Genomic DNA, 20098 nt, shown 5'->3' with positions numbered 1-20098 from the left:
TAAACCCCATCTCTCTCTCTCTCTCTCTCTCTCTCTACAACATTTGAGATCTTCACCAAATCTTTAAGAATTTCACCCAGAGATTGTTTATATCAAGAATTGTCTACATAGATTTATCACTCATTCAATAAGACTTCTATCAACAAAAGCATCTTGTAGACTTAATTCAAATTAGAAATCGTCTACTTTTCTCTAAGTCTGTTCTTAACAATGTAGAATCCTTGACATTGCTTTATAAGAGGATTGTCTTTAATTCAGCAAAATGTCTGAGCTGTAATCAGATCAGATCTGTACATTCGCAAAGACAAGACGGTAATCTATATTTATTAAACATTTTATAAAAATAAGACGGTAATGTATATTTATAAAACATTTTATAAAAATAAGACACTTTCATTTGTTTTGTTTTTTTTTCTTTTTTCTGGTCCATTTGTCTGCTTAGATATTAAAGAGTGAATTATGGATTTTAACATCCTGGATAAAAACATGATATATTTTCTTTTTCAATAACTCTCTGGCGTTCAGGGTTATTTATTATTTGTTAAGATACATTATGGGAGATTCGATAACAAGTTGGCAGTTCTCACTATAATAGTTAAAAACTACATAATGTAAAGGCAATTTGCTGAAAATTTCATTCAAATTGATCCACTATGAACCGAGAACAAAGCGATTGAATTCCCGCCTAGCCTTGATCATCATTACTAAAGTCAGTACGATAAACAGCATAGTCTCAATTATGCACTATGAACCGAGATTGAATTTCCACCTAGCCTTGATCATCATTACTAAAGTCAGTACGATAAACAGCATAGTCTCAATTATGCATTTAATCGTTAAATCATGAAGGAAAGTTATGCAGTAAATCGACTCACAATCTACTAAAGATCGCAGGCTAGCGATGCCATCTAGAGTTGATTATGGTCTGGATAAATTAATTAATGTCTAATTAATAATTTATATAACATGTTAGGCCTAAAGAAAGAACTGCAATAGACAGATTTAGCTCTTGCATAATGTATGTTTATTTATATTGTTATACAGCTTTTATTAGAGAGCACCATCTAGAAACTGTGCTCTGATGCACTGTACAATATAATCTCATTTCATACCAAGTTAAAAGTATCAGATAGATAATTAAAACTATGAAATTCAATAATAAATCATATAAGATAAAGCCGGGGGTTGGATGGCCGAATGCGCAAAGTATCATAAGGTCTGTCTTTGTGTCAACTGGCGTGGTTTCGATTTCCTGGTTGTACATGTACGTGACAAAGAGTAGGGTCGCCTGTCCAATCATATAAGATAAAGCCGGGGGTTGGATGGCCGAATGCGCATTGTATCATAAGGTCTGTCTTTGTGTCAACTGGCGTGGTTTCGATTCCTCGGTTGTACATGTACGTGACAAGGTCGTCTGTCCAATCTCATGGATTTGCTCTGGGCCTTCCGATTTCCTCCCACTGCTAAACCCCCTACGCGCAAGTAAATTATTGAATTAGGATTGAACCATATGTTAGTCCCAAAATGACCTAGTTTGTGTCGGGTGGGTGTTAAACCCCATTTCTCTCTCTCTCTCTCTCTCTGTAAGATAAAGCAGATGAAACATCAATAAACAGTGGAATGATATCACGGTTCAGAGTGGATAACTTTGACTGAAATTTTCAACAGATTCTCTTTACATTATCTGTTTTTAACTATTATTTCAAAAACTGTCCACTCGTTATCTAATCTCCCATAATGTCCCTTTAATTTGGTTCGGTTTTACAAAGATAGTTTATTATGTCTGGAGCTTACAGAGGTTTCCTTTCTTTTAATTCTAAAAATACCGCTTCTATCCGCATGGAACAAACAGGATAAAGCTGAAAGTCTGGAGGAGTTTTGATATATAGGTTTAGTTACTGATCCTTTCTTAAACAATCGAACATCATTGTCTCTTTAGGGGATTGTCAGGCATAAATCACTAGTGTCTGGAATCGTTATTTAGTTTAGCAAAATTTCTGCTCAGATGTGAAGTCGTGTTCAATTGTGTCTCGCACGCTTACAGTCATCTCAATTATTTGATGTTTCAAATCTTTCTCTCCTGTTAGTTCTAGATTTTATCCACGTCATTAAGGGATTATATTGTTAGTTTTAAATGGGGAGAGAGAGAAATGGGGTTTAACATCCACTTGGCACAAACTTGGTAATCTTCAATCTGGAGACCCTGAACACCATGTATTTATCACTTTATCACCAGCTTCCCCTGTTTCAAATCTTTCTCTCTGCTGTTAGATCAAGATTTTGTTGGCGTCATTAAGAGATTGTCTTGTTAGTTTTAAATAGTTTTGATAATCTTCTTCAATCTGGATACCCTGAACACCATGTATTTATCTCTTCATCACCAGCTTCCTTGTGTAAACGTTACAATATCCATTAAACGATATGAAGTCCTGTGTTTACAGTGATTATACACATTGACACTATCATGGCTTCATTCCTACAAGCCATCAAATCAGCGATATTTTAACACTAGAAAGCTGTAGCATTAAGCAGGCTTTCTGTTTCGTTGTGGTTGTTGTTTATTACAAATTTAACGTCCAATACATAATGCATGATATTATGGACAGGTTGATTTAATTAAGTTATTTACATCTGAATGAGTAAAATATAGAAGATAGGGAAAAATACTAAATAATAAAAAGTTCTTGTATATCTAATATTATCTCCAACATTCCACCTTGTGGTGCCAGTCGTACCAACAGGTTGTGTTTTGTATGTGGACGGTTCAGACCAAAAATGAGCAACGCTCGTATTGTGTTCACTACTACGTCACATTCGGTTGTAGGGTGTTCAGAGGGTTAATCGTATTGTGTTCACTACTACATAAAAGCCAGTTGCTCAGTGTTCAGAGGGTTAAAGTCATACTTCTAAATCTTTTTGATTGAAGTAGTCTGTGTGATCAGAGAGAGAGAGAGAGAAATGGTGTTTAACGTCCACTCGACACAAACTAGGTCATTTCGGGACTAACATATGGTTTAATTTTATTTCAATAATTCGCTTGCACGTCGGGGTCTTTAGCAGTGGGAGGAAACCGGAGGACCCGGAGAAAACCCACGAGGTTGGACAGGCGACCCTACTCCTTGTCACGTACAACCCGGGATTCAAAACCACGCCAGTTGACTCAATGACAGACTTTATGATACAGCGCGCGCACGCTAACCATTCAGCCATCCAACCCCCTCTGTTTGATCAGTCTAAATGGATGAGAATGTAATCCACTCTTAGTACCAGTTCTTTGATTTGGGTCAAACTAATTAGGTTGAGCTGATTAGTGATTATATTTTTGTTTTGATAGGTTAATCAGCTAACCCAATTTTATCTAGGGTGAGAGGGAGAGAGAGAAATGACGTTTAACGTCCACTTGACACAAACTAGGTCATTTCGGGACTAACATATGGTTCAGTTTTATTTCAGTAATGCTCTTGTGCGTAGGGGTTATTAGCAGTGGCAGGAAACCAGAGGGCCTGGAGAAAACCCACGAGTTTGTCGCGTACAACCAGGGAATAATTTGATTTAGGTCAAATTCAAAAAAAGTAGGGGATATTTGATTTTGGGGGCATAATACTAAAATATGCAAATGACTACGAAAAAAGTCACTATAGAACCTAACAGAAGAAACATTTCCAGTTACATGTGACGCCCAAACGCACCAATAGCTACCGCATGGAATGCAGGTGATGCTTGGGATCATCATGGGGGTCCAACCCAAGATTTGCACGACTCTGACTTTGAATGTTACCATCATTGTGGCATTGAATTCCAGGGTGGAAACATCAGTTTAATTGTTTTAGTGACCAGAAAACAAATTTTGATATGCGTCGGCTTACCCAAAATGAAAGGTTACGTGCCCTTGGCATGCTACAGATCGGCACAGCACAGGCGGTTGTGGCGCGGACGATGAATGTTTCTCAGTCTGTCATAAGCAGGCTATGGTCCAGATACCGTGATACACAATCTGTACAGGACAGACCACGCTCAGGTCGACCAAGGGCGACAACTCAAGCCCAGGATCGATTTATCCGTACCTTGGCCTTGAGAAATCGTGTCATCACAGCAAATCAGATCCGCCTTCGTCTTCAAACAGACACTGGTGTGAGAGTGAGTGGCCAGACGATTCGGAATCGACTGCATAGGGGTCACCTTTGCGCCCGACGTCCTCGCGTGATCCCTTGTTTGAGAGATCATCACATTCAGGCAAGACGTCGTTGGTGTAGGGATCGTCAACACTGGGATAATCGACGCTGGAGCAATGTGATGTTTTCAGATGAGTCAAGGTTCACTGTTGATTTTTTGGACAGACGTAGGAGGGTGTGGCGTCGTCGAAACGAGCGCTTCCAAGACGTTAACGTCATCAGACATGATCGATTTGGGGGTGGTTCTGTTATGGAGTGGGGAGGCATCACTGTTGCTGGAAGAACGGCTTTACATGTTGTTGCAGGGCGTGTTACAGGCCAGTACTACCGGGACAACATCTTGGCAGTCCATGTTGTGCCGTTCGCACGACGTCATGGCCGCCGTTTCATCTTCCAGGATGACAACGCAAGATGTCACAGGGCCAGGATCGTTACAGGTTACCTCCAACAACAGAACATCACCACATTACCTTGGCCAGCACTGAGTCCCGACCTCTCCCCCATCAAGCATGTCTGGGACATGCTTGGACAGAGGTTACGTCAACGTCAACAACGTCCTGCCAATGTCCAAGAACTTGCTGCTGCGTTGCAACAGGAATGGGACAATCTGGACCAAAATGACCTTAGACGTCTCATTAGGAGTATGCCACGTCGGATCAATGCTTGTTTGGCAAACAGAGGAGGATTTACCCGTTACTGACTTGGTTGTGATGCTGTGGTAACTTTGCTGTTTGACCCCGGGTATCATTTTACCCTTATAATGGTCAGTCTGTGCCTTACTTAGTCTAACGATCATTTGGAATAAATCGATGAATGTGAACTTCATTTCATTTTGTCATTTGTTTCTTCGTCAGTTTCATTAGGTGACTTTAATAACACTTAAAAATCAAATATCCCCTACTTTTTTTGAATAGTATATATTTTTTAAAGATGCAATATGTAAGAGCTAAATCTGCCTATTGTGGATCTTTATTTGTGTGTTTTCTTCAGCTTCTCAGTATTCCTCCTACAGCAAATATTTGAAATATTAGTCCCAAAATGACTCATTAAACCCCATTTCTCTCTCCCTGTCACTCCAAATAAAAGCCAAATATGGAGATTATGCAATATGGAGATGTGGTGTAGTTTTTGTAAATACACTTCCCATACATACATGTATCTTGAAATAAAAAATGTTGTGAACTTGATTTAAAGACACTGTTAAATTACCCAAAGTCTTTGACACTGAAAACACGAATTATTTGTCAATTTAAATCAACATTGATGCTGTGATCTTACAGGGAAAATATGGGCTTCTGATACCCAATATTTTAAGACAAAATAAACATGTTACCATAATTGGTACACCTATCGCGTACCATAATGCGTTTTAGCGCCATTTGTAACAAGGGACTCAAAGAACGAGGCTAGACATATTTCACAAGTCATGTCAAACGGTGATGCTTTATTCTTATCTTGGAGAGCATGCACAATAAATACTATCAGTGTAGACTGGAATAACAGATGCTAGTGGTTGCCATTCAATTGAGACTTCTGGCGTATTTCACCGAATATAACTGATTTGAAATTAGTTTAAAATCGAAAACAATTGAATGTAAATCAGTTTATATACATTCATATTACATTATTGTATGCGTTGCGACCAATTTGTGTCAATTTCTAGGTGCCAAAGAATAGCAATTTAACTCATTTAAAGACAACAAGTTTCAAGGATATATGACTATACCCCGGGAATAGTGACACATAAAGAATCACTGTAACCCAGGTATCATTTAATCTTGTGTATCTAGCACTAATTTCTTTCACATTCATTTAAAGATACATTCCCGCGTACAAATTAACTTTGTGATTTGATGATATATTTTGACTAAAAACATATTCAAAGTAACCAATCTATCAAAAATTTGTAAAACTTTGTATTCGCTGGGGATACCTGTTGTTAGACGCAATGTCTATCAACTTGGCTTCATTGTGGGAGAGTCCATTTTTCAGAATGCAGGCCTCGACATAAGAGGAGATCGAACCGGTCGATCGCCTGCCAATCACCAAAATCTAAATAAGGGGGATCAAAATTTCGATCACGATATGAACAGCAGGCGAACGGATAGTGACGAATAGTTCACCTTATTTTACATCAATTCCTGTGTTATTCAAAACAAAATTCAGCATTCAATTTTCGTGTACGTAAGATTGAAAGTAATTAGCGAATCGTGTTCGATCCATAGATATCTATAGTATCAAAATTCATGGTTCGGTCTCAATCGGGTTTTTCCGCAAGAACTACGAGCTTCGCGGAGCCGAAGTCAGAGTGACCTGTAAGTTATAAAGCGTTTGATTGGCCAGCTGGAATACACATGGCCAATGAAATATCACGTTTTTTACACTTTGCGAAGTCCGCCAAATATGGCTACGAAAAAGCCTTAAACTGTGCATCTGAAAACTTTCAATAAGTTGCCTTTCAAAGACGAATTCACAATTTTACAACTGGATAATGACGGTAATATAACCAAACTTCAGAGCAAAATATGTTCAAGTCATCTGTCAGTGATACGTGTTGAAGCCGGTCGGAGATATGTCAAAGGTATCGCCTTCAAGGGAATTGTTAACCTTGCAGACGGTGTCGAGTGTTTGCATCGTGGAAATTTATTCCGTCATATCAAGGCAGGTGGACTGCACGATTGGTGATCATTTTAGGAGATCAATTGATCTCCTTGTGTCTTGAGGCGATCATAAAACTGATCACCTCATTGAAAAACCATTGATCCCCTTATTTAACCTTATGTCAAGGCCTGGAATGTATTTAATATTACTTACTGTACATTAACCATTCATATTGAGGCCTAAGTAAATTCTTAATTATTTCTGTCAACTTCTTTTTCCGCCGATTAATTGCAGAGTCTTTTGTACGTTGACACCCCTCAATGTTCCCAAAACCGCCTAACCATTTGATCAAGAAATAACAACCGCTCCCTCACTTAAGCTGGCACACAATAAGGTGGCAGATAACAGTCGGGTTGCCAGTTAGTGATACCCTGACAATTTTGTCCAGTGCTTGCCCCATGGGCGTTTTTCGGGTAATCCAGTATCTTTTTAGTAAGATTGTGTGTCTATACTTTCCATATGTATCAAATGTGACATACTTTTATTGGAAATAACCACCCAATAAATATTTTCTGGGAAAGTATCATTAATACAAATGATCTTTAAAAAATTTTAAACAAAGATTTGATCTTAAACGATCAGTGTGAAAGAAATTAGTGCTAAATACACAAGATTAATTAAATGATACCAAGGTTACAGTGAATTCTCTCTACAAATTCATAATTTATTAAAATAATAAATTCTAGGTACTTCAATTCCCCAGTGTTAACTGTTGTGTATCAATAATCAGAGAACAAACAAAACCCTTTTGTGATCCCATTTACATCATTTCCTGTCGTACTTCCTTGATATAAATCTATAACAACTTGTACATATCGTACATATTGATGTTCCCGGGGACGAAGAGCAATCGGTGATCAGTGAAATAAATGAGTGAACACACTAATAGATGTCTTTTTAATGAATATTGGATGTTCAGTTATAGCTATTATAAAAACCAATACAACAGTCAGTCAATCAGAGTCAGTTATCACGCACACGATGTCTTTAATATCACATGATCATTTGACGTTTGGTTGTTTTTTTTACTCGGAAGATCGATTGTGTTAAATCAGTTTCCAGCCTCTAACTGTATTTATACATAAGTATATTTTCATAGAACATGCCATGTATACAACGCGAGGAGGTGGCGGCAATATGTTGATGCAGTGACTCCATACAATGTTAATATTTAGATATCACAAGTTAGCTGATCTCGGTGCTCTTGGTTAACGAACGGGAAGGATACAAATTAAATCCCATCTAGCTGCAGGCATCTCGGATGTTCGTGTTTTAAATTAGGTATTTGAGCTGTGCATGGGAGTTATGTGTGGCAAGAAAAATCAACGCAGTGTTCTGGTTAAACCATGAAATCCTTTAATGTATTATGTTATGGTGATCGTTTAATGGCCACATGCTATTCTCGGATGTACATGTATGCAGCGTCATATGTCGGCTCTTTAGTTTGCATATGAATTTGGAAAATGTCATCTTTGTTTGTTTTTTTTATTCGTACATGTAGCATTAGGAGAGGTGTGGTCATATCTTTATTAAGTGCTGTTAAGTGTTTTGAAAAACTACAATGTATAAACTCATCAGTCATCAGTTTTGATCTGATCCGATAAAGGGATGAAATGAAACATGTTTTGTAGCATTGGGGGTGTGTTAATATCTTCATTAAGTGCTGTTAAGGGTTTTGAAAAACCACAATGTATAATAAACTCATAAATCATGATTTTCGATCTGATCTGATGAAGGAATGTAACATGTTTTAACTGACATGACAGTAATAGACTGTAATATATATATATAACTTGCTGCTGCACTGGTTTGTTATTCAATTTTTTTCGATAGATTAACTACTTGATACATTTCCTGTTGGATTACAAATTGTTTTTTGAAGATGTATAAAGTAAGATTTAAAGATATGTTATGTAAGATTTAGATAGAGAGTTGACAGTTCTCAGTATAATAGTTAAGATTTAAAGATACATTATGTAAGATTTAGACTGAGAGGTGGTAGTTCTCACTATAATAGTTAAAAACTAGTTAATGTAAAGGGAATATGCTGAAAATTTCAGTCAAATTGTTCCACGCTGTACCAAGACATTAGCGTTTGTATTTTAGGCCTAGCCTCATTCATGATTACTAAAGTTAGTACAATAAAACAAATAGTCTTGATTATCCATTTTTGGATTAAATCATCAATGAACGTTGAGAAGGAAATCTGATTCAAACCCAGAGAAAATCTGACACATATGATGGCTTCGAGAGATGATTATGGTCTTTTCATGTTAATAAATGTCTAATTAATATTTTATATAACATTTCAGACATAAAGAAAGACATGCAATAGGCAGATTTAGCTCTTGAATAATGTATGTTTAAATAAAGATGAAAAATGAATATATTGAAAATTTCAGTAAAATTACTTTATTCTGAGCAAAGTTTTTAATTTTTGAAGTTTTAACAAGATAGTCTTGATTGTTGAGGACCATTTCTATGAAAATAAACAAAGGGTTGATTAACCAATTTATTAATAAGTTTTAAATGGCCAGTATGTTCTATTCCATTAAATATCCATACCATGCTGCGGCCAGAGCGTTGATTATGGACTTTTCATGTGATTAATAATTTATGTAACATTTGAAGCTAGAAAAAATACATGTAATACACCTTTAAAAGGAGAACTTTCAATAACTTCTAATTTATACTGTCTGTAAAATCATAAATTTATCCCTTAAACATACATTATGCAAGAGCTAAATCTGCCTAATGCAGGTCTTTCTTTGGGCCTTAAATGTTATATAAATTATTAATTAGGCATTTATTAACAAAACAATAATCAACTCTCAATTGAACTAGATTAGAAAGGTTCACCATTTAAAAATTTGATTTAAAAATGGGAAAGCAAGGCTAAGTTTCAAATATACCCGTGCCCTGGTTACCACAATGCACACATCTTGTCAAAACTAGAAACAGTGATTGCTTGGCTCAGAATGAAGTAATTTGAATGAAATTTTCAATATTTTCATTTTACATTATCTATTTTTGAGCTATTATAGCAAGAATGGTCAGCTCTTTATCTAAATCTTACATAATGTATCTTTAATTTGGCAAAGTGAGGATGATAAATTGATAGGACTTATGTTGTGAACGATGCTGTGATTTCTTTTGAATCAAGGGGCTGCTGCGATTGCAACTCAAATGTCCTGGGTTCAAATACTTAAATTCAGGGTGGGACGGGAAAAGCCATCAACATTTTTGAAGCTCAATTCTCATTTATCAATCATTTGTTAATTTAGATTGGAACGAATCCCCAAAGTGATCAATAATTGTTGTGTTAGAGATATGACAATTATTGTATGAGTGATAATAGGATTATATGGTTTCATTAGACAGAGATTTATAATTGTTTATGGTGGGATATAATCTGTTTAGAAGTTAAGATAACAACCAATGATTCTGTATGCACCCCCTACCTTCCAGCCCCCTACCCCAATGATTGATTGAATGATTAGTAACAAGTGTAGTGGTACTGATAATTGTAATCTGTTCCCGCTGGGAAGTAATCTGTTTACCCTGGGATGTTATCTGTTCATGAGCATGCACAGCTTGATTTGTCAACCACTCATGACCACAGCTTCACTTGTTAACCATTCATGACCACAGCTTCACTTGTTAACCATTCATGACCACAGTTTGTTGGAAATTTGTTGGAAACCACAAGGTTGTTTTTGAAAAGCGTCCAGTCGTGTGTTTACCATTTGCAGCATGTTAAAAATCCCCAGATTGCTGATAATATTGACTAAACAACAAATAACTTTTATAAATGAATATTGACACTAGCAGATCAAAGTCGTCATTTTATATACATAATGTGTATTAGTTAGTTAAAATTGTTAGTTATCACACAAAAGTCATTAACTAGGTGTTATGTCACTAAGGTGTTAAAATCCTGACCATTGAATGATATACACCACTATTGTCCAGGTTTGTGTATTCAATAATGATGGGTGTTATAAATAGTCACGCTTTAACACCAGTAGTGACATCCTTTACAGCTAGTTACACACCTGCTAATTAATGACAGCTGTATATTTCTTACCACTTTCTATACATACTAAACATAAGTTTAGAATAATGATCACTTGTATAATTTAATGGCAAAAATTGTAATTACTAAAAGGCCTAGCTTCATTAGTCAACGGTATCAGCTTACCAGTGCAAGTTTGTGCCAAGAAGTACATGTAGGAGGTTAATTAGACACACGTTTTATTTCATTTCATTTTATTTTATTGTAATTTGAGAGGTGAACAGTTTCACAGTATCAATTTAAAAGATATTATATTTTAACTATTAGTAAAATTACTGATGGGTAAAGATTGCTCATTGATTCTGTCGTCAGCCAGTCAGTTGATTAAATATTATATTGGGAAGGTCAGTAATAGTAATTGGAGTTATTTATAATTGATAATGTTTACACACGCAAGTGAAATGTTGTTATTGTAAATTAATATTATTACAGCAAGCCGAGGTGACATGGTTAAATAATAATTTAAAGGGGCATTATGGGAGATTAGATAACGAGCTGACAGTTCTCGCTATAATAGTTTAAGAATACATAACGTAAAGAGAATATGCTGAAAATTTCAGTCAAATTGCTCCACTCTGAACCAAGATATTAGCTTTTGAATTTTAGTCCTAGCCTCGATCATCCATACTAAAGTCAGTATGATAAAAACCAATGTCTCGATATCTATTTTTACTATTAATTATCCTTCACAAAATGTATTCCAATCTGCTACATATCGCAGGCTAGCGATGCCACCGAGAGTTGATTATTGTCTGGATAGGTTAATTAATGTCTAATTAATAATTTACATAACATTTCAGACCTAAAGAAAGACCTGCAATAGGATGAAATGGCTGTAGACAAGGACAAAAAGGCACAATTGTTGTTTTTTTTGGCAGTATACGTTCTTTTCTTCTCAACATGAATTATTTCAGATTATCAGTTGTTTACGGTTAGTTTTCTCCGGGTCTTCCGCTTTCCTCCCACTGCTAAAGACCCGTACATGCATACAAATTATTGAAATGAAATTGAACCATATGTTAGTCCCAAAATGACCTGGTTTGTGTCGAGTGGATGTTAATGTAGCTAAGTCTCTAACTCAATATCATCCAAAATCTTCGACATTGAAAACACGAATTAATTGTCAATTTAAATCAACATTGATGTTGTGATCATACGGGGAAAAGATGGGCTTCTGATATCCAATGATTAAGACAAAGTAAACATTTTACCGTTGGTACACGAATCGTGTACCATGGTGCATTTCAGCGCCATTTTTAACAAGGAACTCGCAGAAAGAGACTAGATATATTCCACAAGTCATGTCAAACGGTGACGTCATATTCTTATCTGGAGAGCATGCGCAATAAATACTATCGGTATAGAGAGGAATAACCAGACGCTAGAGATTGCCATTCGATTGAGACTTCTGGCGTATTTCGCCGAACATAACTGATTTGAAATTATGGTAAAAACAGAAACGATTGAATGTAAATCAGTTTATATACATTCACTTTACATTATTATATGCATTGCGACCCATTTGTGTCAATTTCTAGATCCAAAATATTAGCGATTTAGCTCCTTTAAACCCCATTTCTCTCTCTCTCTCTCTCTCTCTCTCTCTCTCTTGTTTAGGAGTAGTGAACAAAATTTAAATAATAAAAGTGAACAAATGAAATAAAAACAAATCATTGTGATATTTTTTATTTATTAATATTGTGTCATTCCTTCTCTGGGCCATTTTGTCTTGTGATATTACTGTTCTGTGCCATTTTGAACTGTGTCATTATAATGCCATGTGACATGTCATCATCAGGATCCTGTATTGAGTAGGCTAGACTGATGAGCTTAATGTAACACTTTAGGCCAAGACAATTAAAGCCTTAAAATAATGTTTGAAATCAAAAATTAAAAAAAGAGTCTCAATAACCTAAAATTTAATTTTTACTTGTGTCCACGTACAAATTTTGTTTAGAATTGAATCCTAGCTGTTTGTTCTTCAGAATCTAAAGCTTTTTTGATACAAGGGGGACAACTCTTTTATCATTGAAAGAAAAATCCAGGTTAGAATCAACATTAAGCATTCTTGCATGTAGATTGATAATTTTCATATAATGAGGTTTCAGGAATCTTCAATTTTTTCTAAATAATTTTGAGACTTGAAATGCTTGAGGCATCAAGATGTTTCGATTTAAGATTTACAAGTAGGCTATTTGAAATAATGAGAATGAATGTAATTAAAAGCCGTGTTCATGTCTGAAGATTGGGTTTTTACCGGAAAGATATTAAATTACATGTCCATATAATGACATCTCTAACAAGAACTAGACCTAAAAGATGTTGTAGATTTTAGGTCATCTTACCTTCTGTTGGTCTTTATAAAACCAGATTATCTTAACAAGAATGGGAGAGAGGAATAGAAATGTGGTTTAACATTCATTCAATGCAAACTATGTCATTTTGGGTCTAGCATATGATGCAATTTTATTTCAATAATTTGTGTGCACATAGGGATCTTAAGCTTTGGGATGAAACCGAAGGTCCGTGAGAAAACCCACAAGGATTGGCAGATTCTTCCCATTGCTGAAGACAAGGAAAGCTGTCTAGTCGTTCGGATGGGACGAAAAACCGAGGTCCCGTGTACACATTGGCGTGCACGTAAAAGATCCCTTGGCAGTTGGAATTCGATACAAGAGTAGGCCGTAGTGCCGCTGTCCGGGCAAAATTTCCCTCATAGCACACTGTATGGCGTATGCCCGTCTTCATTAGCCCAGGTTAGGAGCAGAAAAGTAGGACGTTAAACTCCATTTCATTTCATTTCATTTCCCATTGCTGAAGACCCTTATATGCAAGCAAATTATTGAAATAAAACTTAATCTTTAAGTGGCATTTAGCGATTGGGAAACACATTAACAGAACACAGTTTTTATGGGAAACAATCACTGGTTTTATTCTAAAAGCACGACGTTTCGACAAGTATCCATTGTGCTTGATAACGTTAAGAGGATACTTGTCGAAACGTCATGCTATTAGAATAAAACCAGTGATTGTTTCCCATAAAAACTGTGTTCTGTTGAAATAAAACTTGTACGATATGTTAGTCCAGAAATGAAAGCTTGATAACGGATGTACGGTATATGGACCACAGGAATATATACTATTCAAAAAAAGTAGGGGATATTTGATTTTTAAGTGTTATTAAAGTCACCTAATGAAACTGACGAAGAAACAAATGACAAAATGAAATGAAGTTCACATTCATCGATTTATTCCAAATGATCGTTAGACTAAGTAAGGCACAGACTGACCATTATAAGGGTAAAATGATACCCGGGGTCAAACAGCAAAGTTACCACAGCATCACAACCAAGTCAGTAACGGGTAAATCCTCCTCTGTTTGCCAAACAAGCATTGATCCGACGTGGCATACTCCTAATGAGACGTCTAAGGTCATTTTGGTCCAGATTGTCCCATTCCTGTTGCAACGCAGCAGCAAGTTCTTGGACATTGGCAGGACGTTGTTGACGTTGACGTAACCTCTGTCCAAGCATGTCCCAGACATGCTCGATGGGGGAGAGGTCGGGACTCAGTGCTGGCCAAGGTAATGTGGTGATGTTCTGTTGTTGGAGGTAACCTGTAACGATCCTGGCCCTGTGACATCTTGCGTTGTCAACCTGGAAGATGAAACGGCGGCCATGACGTCGTGCGAACGGCACAACATGGACTGCCAAGATGTTGTCCCGGTAGTACTGGCCTGTAACACGCCCTGCAACAACATGTAAAGCCGTTCTTCCAGCAACAGTGATGCCTCCCCACACCATAACAGAACCACCCCCAAATCGATCATGTCTGATGACGTTAACGTCTTGGAAGCGCTCGTTTCGACGACGCCACACCCTCCTACGTCTGTCCAAAAAATCAACAGTGAACCTTGACTCATCTGAAAACATCAAATTGCTCCAGCGTCGATTATCCCAGTGTTGACGATCCCTACACCAACGACGTCTTGCCTGAATGTGATGATCTCTCAAACAAGGGATCACGCGAGGACGTCGGGCGCGAAGGTGACCCCTATGCAGTCGATTCCGAATCGTCTGGCCACTCACTCTCACACCAGTGTCTGTTTGAAGACGAGCGCTGATCTGATTTGCTGTGATGACACGATTTCTCAAGGCCAAGTTACGGATAAATCGATCCTGGGCTTGAGTTGTCGCCCTTGGTCGACCTGAGCGTGGTCTGTCCTGTACAGATTGTGTATCACGGTATCTGGACCATAGCCTGCTTATGACAGACTGAGAAACATTCATCGTCCGCGCCACAACCGCCTGTGTTGTGCCGATCTGTAGCATGCCAAGGGCACGTAACCTTTCATTTTGGGTAAGCCGACGCATATCAAAATTTGTTTTCTGGTCACTAAAACAATTAAACTGATGTTTCCACCCTGGAATTCAATGCCACAATGACTGTAACATTCAAAGTCAGAGTCGTGCAAATCTTGGGTTGGACCCCCATGATGATCCCAAGCATCACCTGCATTCCATGCGGTAGCTATTGGTGCGTTTGGGCGTCACATGTAACTGGAAATGTTTCTTCTGTTAGGTTCTATAGTGACTTTTTTCGTAGTCATTTGCATATTTTAGTATTATGCCCCCAAAATCAAATATCCCCTACTTTTTTTGAATAGTATATTTCATCTGCCAGTTATTATATCAAGAAATGCTTCAAAGACGCCTTCCGATATATTTATTTGATTCTTTTTTATTAAAAAGATCAGAATTAGAATATTTGGAAAGTACTAAAACACCTTGATGCCTCATGACAGTGGATTAACCCATACCAGAATTGTCACATATAGGAGAGTTGGATGGCCGAATGGTTCGCATAAGGTCTGTCATTGAGTCAACTGTCGTGGATTCGATTTCCAACCTCGTGACTGAATAGTTAGCATAAGGTCTTTCATTGAGTCAACTGTCGGGAATTTGATTTCAAACCTCATGACTGAATAGTTAGCATAAGGTCTTTCATTGAGTCAACTGTCGTGGATTCGATTTCCAACCTCGTGACTGAATGGTTAGCATAAGGTCTGTCATTGAGTCAACTGTCGTGGATTCGATTTCCAACCTCGTGACTGAATGGTTAGCATAAGGTCTGTCATTGAGTCAACTGTCGTGGATTCGATTTCCAACCTCGTGACTGAATGGTTAGCATAAGGTCTGTCATTGAGTCAACTGTCGTGGATTCGATTTCCAACCTCGTGACTGAATGGTTAGCATAAGGTCTGTCATTGAGTCAACTGTCGTGGATTCGATTTCCAACCTCGTGACTGAATGGTTAGCATAAGGTCTTTCATTGAGTCAGCTGGTGTAGTTTCAATTCCCTGGTTGTACACGACAATTAAGGAGTAGGGTCGCCTGTCCAACTTCGTGGGTTTTCTCCGGGTCCTCCAGTTTCCTCCCACTGCTAAAGCCCCTACATGCAAGCGAATTATAGAAATAAAATTAAACCATATGTTAGCCCCGAAATGAACTAGTTTGTGTCATATGGACATTAAACACTGTACGAAACCTATTTTCTAGGCTTATCATTATTGGATTTATTTCAAAGATGAAAGTTTTGATGTTTCTATAAAACAGGGTTATATAATATAGTTATACACAGTACGGTGGAAGAATACATCTCAATTGATTGGTATAACTTTTACACGGCAGACATACGTGACAGTGTGCGATGTTTTGAACGGCTTTTTGCGATGCAGCAGAATTAAATGGATTCTCCCTCTGATCAATCAATTTTGTTCTTATTGACTCTGTTTTCCTACATGGGTTTTAGGCTTACAGTAGCCGGCTTCTGTATTGCTATGTGTTATGGAATAAAACAGACTTAATTCAGTTCCGTTGTGTGCTGACTGAGGCGGTATTCAACATGCAAGTCTTGATGTCGATTTTTAAAGCCAGTGCATTCTGTGTTATTCTCGCAGATAGACAGACTCCTATCTATTGTTATATAATATGTGCCTTGTAGCTGATTTTTGAAGCCATTGCATTCTGTGTTATACCAGTACTTGCCGATAGACAGATTCATATCAAAGGATGTTTTTTGTCTCGTTAAATACGTGTTTTGTAACGATTTCAATCAGGATGCATCGATTAAAAGCAACATAAACATTTTAATTATAGTGAACAGAACTTTCAGGATCAATGGCGATATTTCATGGCTGGTAAAAAAACAATATGATATAGCTAGCTGTTTAATTTTAATTTTCTTTATATTCTTGTTTTTGGATGTGTTGGGAAATGTTACAGTGATCAATGGCTATAATTCATGGCTAGAAGACAACCATATATGGATGTTTCGTTTTAATTTTCTCCAGCCTTCAGGGAGATACACGTGACTCTAATTCTTTGTGTAGTATTGCGTGTACAGTGTGTGTTCTTAAAAAATGGCTGTATTACACGACTGGTAAAAAAAACCGGCACATTAAAAGGATGCTTATTTTTAATCTTCTTCAGCTTTGACGGAGATATACACGTGACTTATAATTGCTGTGTAAAATGCCTATATGTCATGGCTGGTAAAAAGCACATCACATAATATCTTCTCTAGCTTTAAGGGAGTTATACACGTGACTTTTGTCGTGTATAGTATACCATCATGAAAAATACCTATATGACATGGCTGGAAAAAAGCACATCACATAATATGGCCGCTTAGTTTTAATCTTCTCCAGCTTTGAGGGAGTTATACACATGACTATTGCAGTGTATAGTACACAGTCATGAAAAATGGTTATATTCTATGGCTGGGAAAAAAACCCACCCACGTAATATGGATGCTTTAGTTTAAATCTTCTCCAGCCTTGATGGAGATATACACGTGACTATTGCAGTACATAGTACACAGTCATGAAAAATGCCTATAGGACATGGCTGGAAAAAAATAGAACACTGATATATACCTGCTTAGGTTTAATCTTCTCCAGGTTTGCGGGAGATATACACGTGACTATTGTGTGTATAAGTATTCTGGGTAAAAAAAACACGCACATAATATGGATGTTTTAATCTTGTCCAGCATTGCGGGAGATATACACGTGACTATTAAGTGTATAAGTATTCTGTCGTGAAAAATGGATATATTCCATGGCTGGGAAAAAAAACCACCCACGTCATATGGATGTTTAGTTTGATTTTTCTCGATGTGCTTGTTATTCTCTTGTTTAGAAAAGTTCCTGAAGACAACAACAAGACGTTGTTCTAATTTCCGGGGATTAATGTGGTCTAACCTATAGTGTAGCTAGCTAATTCTATAAAACGTAGTTTGGTCTGTACGCCTCATGTCTAAGTCTGTTGTTTTCAGTTTCTTTGTGGAACTATTTTTATCTTTAAAATGTTTTATCTATAACTCCAAGCTCATGGCTATAGTTGTATCTGTCTAGGATTCGAGCACTGGAAAAAAATCGTTTATATCCAGATCCTCAGACTTTCTCACAAAGCGGAAATCTACTTCAACATGTTACATGTCAGATTTTGTCTGGGTTTAGTAGACTCTACCGGGTATTCATTGTTTTCATTTTAAAGCTGTTTAAGAATCTGGAATTCATTTTTTAGTTTAACACAAAAAGCTAGCTGCTATAAATTTTTATTGTCCTCTGAGTTTTGATTTTGATTTTGATTTTATTCATGAATTAATCGTTGATTAGATTTAGCATTGGTTTGGTTGACCCAATTTTTAAAATGGCATTCTCCAGGTACAAATTTTGGGATTTTAAAGAGAAGGTTGCACAATGAAAATTACAATAAATTGGAACCAGTTATAGGGAGATCGTTATACTCTTCTGGTTGATGATATTATATTGTATGTATTTATAGGATTAGAGGGAGGCTGTTATACTCTTCTGGTTGATGATATTATATTGTATGTATTTATAGGATTAGAGGGAGGCTGTTATACTCTTCTGGTTGATGATATTATATTGTATGTATTTATAGGATTAGAGGGAGGCTGTTATACTCTTCTGGTTGATGATATTATATTGTATGTATTTATAGGATTAGAGGGAGGCTGTTATACTCTTCTGGTTGATGATATTATATTGTATGTATTTATAGGATTAGAGGGAGGCTGTTATACTCTTCTGGTTGATGATATTATATTGTATGTATTTATAGGATTAGAGGGAGGCTGTTATACTCTTCTGGTTGATGATATTATATTGTATGTATTTATAGGATTAGAGGGAGGCTGTTATACTCTTCTGGTTGATGATATTATATTGTATGTATTTATAGGATTAGAGGGAGGCTGTTATACTCTTCTGGTTGATGATATTATATTGTATGTATTTATAGGATTAGAGGGAGGCTGTTATACTCTTCTGGTTAATGCAGTTACATTGTTTGTATTTAGTGACAGTCAAATTAGAGGGAGATCGTTATAATCTTCGAGTGGATGCAGTTATATTGTTTGTAGTTAGTGAACACAATAAATAGCGTTAAATTTATATTTTTTACAGTCAAATAACACATTCAAAGACTGATAATGATTGAGATAATGCAAAGATATTTATTTTGTTTTAAAAATTGCTTGACTAAGTTGAAATAAACAAACTACACGAAAAATTGGCTTCCATGACTGATAAACATTGCCATCCATGATTGGTGAAATTTTTCCCATGACTGATAAAAATTGGCATCCATGAAAAATAAAATGGCTTACATGACTAATAAAAATTGACTTCCATGACTAGTAAAAATTGACTTCTTCGACCGTTAAAAATTGACATCCATGATCGGTAAAAATTGACTTCCATGACTGGTAAAATTTGACTTCCATGACTGGTAAAATTGACTTCCATGACTAGTAAAATGACAGCTTCTGTGACTGGTAAAAATTGGCTGGTGAGAAACCTTGTCCTGTTTAACCAATGTTTATTATTTCTGTATATGGATATTATTTTGACTTTGTCTGCTGGTAGTTTTGCATATAACTAATTAGATGGAATAAATTGACTGACATGCACTGAAAGTTTTAAAGTGAGAAACCATGTTCTGTTAAACCTTGTTTATATTTTCTGTGTTAGGATATTATAGTCAACAGATAATTCTGCTAATTAGCTGCTATAAATGTCAGCTTTCTGAATAACTGAATAATTAATAACATTCAACATATATATTAGTATTACGTTAACATGCTGTTGTTGTTTAAGAGG

At 36.5% G+C, this 20098-nt stretch overlaps 1 protein-coding gene across 9 annotated transcripts in view; it reads left to right on the top strand.

Moving 5' to 3' along the window:
• Positions 1 to 20098, top strand: part of LOC126831685 (dipeptidyl peptidase 4) — a 385894-nt gene that overhangs the window by 331440 nt on the left and 34356 nt on the right. The window lies entirely within an intron of this gene.

Source organism: Patella vulgata, chromosome 9 (assembly GCF_932274485.2).
Source record: "Patella vulgata chromosome 9, xgPatVulg1.2, whole genome shotgun sequence".
Classification (NCBI taxonomy): domain Eukaryota; kingdom Metazoa; phylum Mollusca; class Gastropoda; family Patellidae; genus Patella; species Patella vulgata.
The sequence above is the reverse complement of the archived record's forward strand: the minus strand, read 5'-3'. Positions and strand labels throughout refer to the sequence as shown.